The following is a 6,000-nucleotide window of genomic DNA, read 5'->3' as shown; positions in this document are numbered from 1 at the left end:
CCACACCCAATGTGGGACTCAAACTCAAGACCCTGAGACCAAGAGTTGCATGCTTTACTGACTGAACCAGCCAGGGACCCATCAGTTTTCTTTCTAAAATGAAAATCAGGGACGCCCGGTGGGCTTAGTCGGTGAATGTCTGCCTTTGGCTCAGGTCATGATCCCAGGGTCCTGGGATCGAGCCCCACATCAGGCTCCCTGCTCAGTGGGAAGCCTGCTTCTCCCTCTCCCACTCCCCCGGCTTGTGTTCCATCTCGCTGTGTCATGACAAGCCACGCATTGGGCTGCTGCTCAGCCGGAAGTCAGCTCCTTCCTCTTCCTCTGCCTCCCCCTCATACTCTCTCTCAAATAAATAAAATCTTAAAAAAATAAGATGAAAATCAGCTCCTCTCCCTCTTTTGTTTTTTCCCCCTCTTCTTGCTCTTTTGGTTAAAATTCTTAAACAGTGCCTTTAACCTCTAGGATAAAGGCCAGACCTAGTACCATGACTTCCAGGATGCTCTGTGATTGGGAAACTTTTTCCTGCCCAACCTCACTTTGACCTCTTTGCCTCTAAACATCTTATACAACACCTTATTTAATAGGTGTTCATTGGGAGGGGAATGATAAAAATGTTCTAAAACTAATTGTAGTTGCTAACTATGTGAATATATTAAAAAACATTAAATTGTACACTTTATTTTTGTAAGATTGTATTTATTTATTTATTTATTTAGCATGCAAGTGGGGTAAAGGGCAGAGGGAGAGAGAGAATCTCAAGCAAACTCTGCGCTGAGCTTGGAGCCCAACTCAGGGATCCTGAGATCATGACCTGAGCGGAAATGAAGAGTTGGGCACTTAACTGATTAAGCTACCCAGGCACGCTGAATTGTACACTTTATTTATTTTTTAAAATTTTATTTATTTTTAAGATTTATTTGACAGAGAGAGGAAGAAAGAGGGAGAGAGCACAAGCTGGGGGAGCAGTAGAGGGAGAGGGAGAAGCAGGCTCCCTGGGGCTTGATCCCAGGACCCCGAGATCAAAACCTGAGCTGAAGGCAGATGCTTAACTGACTGAGCCACCCAGGCGCCCCCCCCCAATTGTACACTTTAAATAGGTGAATTGTATGTGATGTGAATTATATCTCAATAAAGCTGGGTTTTTTGTTGTTGTCTTTTCTTTTTTTGAGCGGTTTAAAAAGGTGGGTGTTTAAAAAAGAAAATGAAAGGGAGAAAAAATAAGTTAGCAAATAGGACAGGAAAAATTAATACAACCTCACAAGGACAAAGAGGGAGCATCTCAAGGACAAATTGGTCAGCAGTGCCAAATGCTGTAGGGTTCAAATAAAATTAGAAAAGGAGAGATAATTGGTAGAATATGGATTTTATTAGTGACTTTTTTTTAAAGATTTTTTTTTATTTGACAGAGAGAGAGAGAGAGAGAGAGCACAAGCAGGGGGAGTGGGAGAGGGAGAAGTAGGCTCCCCGCCGAGCAGGGAGCCCAATGTGGGGCTCTATCGCAGGACGCTGGGGTCATGACCTGAGCCAAAGGTAGATGCTTAAGGGTCTGAGCCACCCAAGCGCCCAATTATTGACTTTTAAGCGCTCGATTAGTAGAGAGGAAGCCGTCTTTTTGGACAAAGGGCAGAAGTTTAAGAACTGAATTTGGTGTTAAGGATCTGTAGCAGCAGTTCTAGAAAACAATGAAACTTGAGCACTAGAGAACAGACAGACCTAACCTTGAGGAGACAGGAAGGTAAAACCAATTAAGAGTGCAGTTTTTATTTGTGTGCTTTGTTTTTTTATTTCTAGGATAAGAGACCAGTGCATGTTGAAGGCAGAGAAGGAGGAGAGGTTTTAGGGCATTTCCATTCATTTATTTTCTTGTTGTTTTGTTAGTCTGCATCATTGCTTCTCTGAGACTAAAAACTCTCCCCCCACAGCAAATTTGCCGGGGCTTTGAATGGTTTCTAGCACTAAGCTATGCATAAAATAGCTCTTAATAAATAATTTCGACTGTTTTCTGGCTCAGGAAAGCTACCCTATATACTAATGTTCGAGGGAGAAGAAAAGAAGGAATTTTTGAGGGAGAGAAATGTAAAATATAATAGGCTTTTTTTTTTATATGTCAGAGAGACAAGAATAGTGCCTATAAATCTGGGGAGAAAAACGCCATTGCCGTCTGTAGCAGCTGAAAGCCAGCTCTTGAGGACTGGTTTTCCATGTGGGATGGTTTCTTTGATGTGAAGACACATCATTCATCCCAAGTGTTTATTATTAACAAAACATACTACCTCCCTATGATCTCTCCCAGGATGGATCCAAAACTGGATAGAACATATTGCATGCTGTGCCCCTCACACCTTGCTGGATCTCCCTAATTATATACGCATAGGACCTATGGCAGAACCACGATAAGAGATGAACAATGCCTGGTTATGTCCCTCCCCAGCCCTGCACTTTCTCATCTCATGTTGTTGCTCCAGGGAGAGGGGGGAAGGGTATGCCCTTTCTCCTCCTTTATGCCTAGAGACTCTCCCCCTGTGAACCTTTCCCCTCCCCCAGGAAGTAGTGGCAGTACTCCCTGAGCTGCTGGAGTATCTTCCACTTTGTACCAGAAACTATTTGTGTATCTGTCTCCCTTGCTACACTATGAGCTTCTCAACAGCAGGGACTGGTCTTTAACAATTCTCCTTGAAGGCCCCAGTCCAGTAGCTGGCTCATGTTAAGGAGTCACACTTCTTGAGCAAATGAATGGATACAGGAATATGACAGAGTTCTGTGAGGTTCCAACTGCTGACGTGGTTGTATCCCGGTGTTCTTTTTCTGGGCCAAAGGGTTGTTTGTTTCTACCTCTCCATTCCTTTTACAGACTCTGCCTCAGCAGCTCAAAGTACACAATGGAACAGTGTGCCTTTTAGCAAATAGAGTGAGCAATGGAAAATGCCAAGCATCAAACCTGAATGCAAGCAATGGCATGCTGAATGTAATTCCAAATGGAGACCAACTGACTATTTTCATTGAAATGGAATGAAGCCTTCTGGTAAGGCTCTTATTGGGCTCCATTTCTGGTGATCAGGATTGATAAAGCTAATGCAACAAGGCTCAGCACGCCCCCTGTTGGATTTAACTGGCATTTAGTAAGAAGAAGAACAAGAGAGAAACTTGATGCAGTTTCTTAGACGTAGGTATGCAGGGGTAGGGCCCTTTCTGCAAAATTCTCTGTTAAGGAGGCATCAAATGAGTCAGAGATGTATTCACTGGACTATCCCTTGGTTATAATTTGACTCATCCACAAATACTGACATTCCTTTTCGAAGAATAGAAATATTTTCCTAATGTGAAAGCCAAAATGGCATGGACTTAATTCCTTTTAGCAAGCATGCAACCACAAAAAACAAATCAACCACTAAAACTCCTCTTCAGCATCTCCCCCACCCCCAATGATGTTTAAATCGTAATTTCTGAATCTCCATTGATAGAGAACTGGCTACATAAGTATAGTATATCCATACATTGGAAAACAAGTCAGCTCTATATGCAATGATATGGAACAATCTTCATGGTATATTATTAACTGAAAAAAAGCAAAGTGCTGAGCATATATATATACACATACATATATATATCTTCCACAAGAAAACAGTAACATTTTTTTTAAAACAGTAACAATTTGTGTCTTGGAAGAGAAAGTAATTGTGCCGACAAGTGTAGAAGGAAAAGTTCTTTTCACTCTACTTCTCTGTGTCCTGTTCACAATCTGTATCTTGTGGGTCACCTGTGAAAACAATCTAACCAATTTTAAAAAGTAAGAACCTGGGGCCCTGGGCTGGCTCAGTCCAAGGAGCACGCGACTCTTGATCTCGGGGTCGTGAGTTCAAATTCCACGTGGGGTGTGGAGATTACTTAAATAAGAACCTTATAAAGGGTTAGTAAGGTTCTCTACTGTCACTCTTCTTTTTTTCTAGAAGTCTTATCAATCCTCAATGGAAGCAACTTAAACTGCTATAGCACATTTTCTCTAATTTTTATTAAATGATTTTATTTTACTTAAGAGAGAGCGCACAAGCAGGGGGAGCAGCAGAGGGAGAGGGAGAAGCAGGCTCCTCTCTGAGCAGGGAGCCCTATGCAGGACTTGATTCCAGGACCCCAGGATCATGACCTGAGCTGAAGGCAGCCACTTAGCTGACTAAGCCATTCAGGCAACCCAGTACATTTTCTCTTAAATTCTAAAATAAATTGGTAATCTCTCAGTTCTAACAGATAGATATCTGCTAGTCATTGGGGCTATCCCAGACTGTCCCAGATACTGAGCTCTTCAGCATCTTTCTGGCTTGGTTCTCTGAATGGATTGTTGGGGCCTGGAGCCCCACTGAGCAGTTTTTCACTCTTCCTAATGATAATGCATGCCAGACTAAAGTGACCTTTTGCCAAGACCATCATCTGTCCAGCTGGGGAAACCCAAGCTTGGTTTCCTAACCAGGGAAAAGGTTTGTAGCTTTTCTGGGGGAAAGAGGGCTGGTGCCACCCCAGGGAACTCATAAGTCCAGTGCTGTGCTAGATAGCAAAACAGGGGAGCATGGGCAGCCTCTTTTTCTCTAGACTTCTGAGTCAAGGGTCCTCCTTGGTTCTGGTCCTTGATACCCATCACAGTTGAAAACATGTCTGTAGTTAATCATCAGGCCTGCATACTCGAAACCATGTCTGCCTAACCTGTCTCAATGAAAGGTAGAGTGCTAAGGTAGAAAGAGCCAGAGAACACTATAGGGACCTGATTTGAGCACCAAACCAAGGCTAACCTGGCAAGTCACTTGCCCTCTCTAGGCCCTCTTGTTACTGTGTGTCAAGTGAAGAGGTGGGATTTGATGATCTCTCTCATTGCCAAGGGGCAGTCTCTGGGATCAGAGAGGTAGATGCACTCCTAGGTCCCACTCTGGGAAGTCACTGTAAGCTAGGCCTCTGGGAGGGGGGAAACACAGGAAAGGTAATTTTTTTTTCTAAAGATTTTATTTATTTATCTGACAGAGAGACACAGCGAGAGAGGGAACACAAGCAGGGGGAGTGGGAGAGGGAGAAGCAGGCTTCCCGCTGAGCAGGGAGCCTGATGTGGGACTCGATCCGAGGACTCTGGGATCATGACCCCAGCCGAAGGCAGATGCTTAACGACTGAGCCACCCAGGAGCCCAGGAAAGGTAATTTTTAAAGAGCGGTAGAGATGGGCAAAAGGCTTTACTTCCTATTTTATTGTCCATCTTAGTCCTACTCTGTTAGTATAAATCTAGGAGGAAACTAGAGGAGCTTTGCAGCTCACCACCACTGTGATCTTAATCTAAGTTCTCCCTTCCCCCAACAACCCCTCAAACATTTGTTTTAAAGATCTTATTTTTAGGGGCGCCTGGGTGGCTCAGTGGGTTAAATGTCTGCCTTTGGCTCAGGTCATGATCCCAGGGTCCTGGGATTGAGGCCCACATGGGGCTCTCTGCTCAGCGGGGAGCCTGCTTCTCCCTCTCCCTCTGCTGCTCCCCCTTTGTGCACTTGCTCACTGTCAAATAAATAAAATCTTTTTTTTAAAAAGTTCATTTTTAAATCATTTCTACATCCAAGGTGGGTCTTGAACTCACAACCCCAAGATCAAGAGTCACATGCTCTACTGACTCAGCCAGCCCAGCACCTCAGAACCCTTCAAGCTTTTTAGAACAGTGATTAGTAATCTGGCTTTGGGGGAGGTAGAGGCCCCTTTGAAAAGACGGTGGAAGCCATGGATTTTTTTTTTCCCTCTCAAAAACTGGGCACAGGCAAATACAGTATTTTGCATACGATTTTAGGGTCTCATGTTCTACTTGACTCCCCGCTCTAGAACTTCAAAGGCTTAGGTACGTTTGTGGATGAGCAAAAAAAGCGGGGGGGGGGAAAGGAGAGCCCCACTCTAAGACCTGTTTCCCTTCCCCGGCTCACGGCTCACATTCCTCCGCCCCAGTCCAGTTGCGCGGCCTCCGCTGGCAGCCGAGGCCCTGGTCTCCC

This window comes from Callorhinus ursinus, unplaced genomic scaffold (genome assembly GCF_003265705.2).
Source record: "Callorhinus ursinus isolate GAN/ISIS: 27379988/994484 unplaced genomic scaffold, GSC_fseal_2.0 scaffold108, whole genome shotgun sequence".
NCBI lineage: Eukaryota > Metazoa > Chordata > Mammalia > Carnivora > Otariidae > Callorhinus > Callorhinus ursinus.
This window is presented reverse-complemented; position numbering follows the sequence as displayed.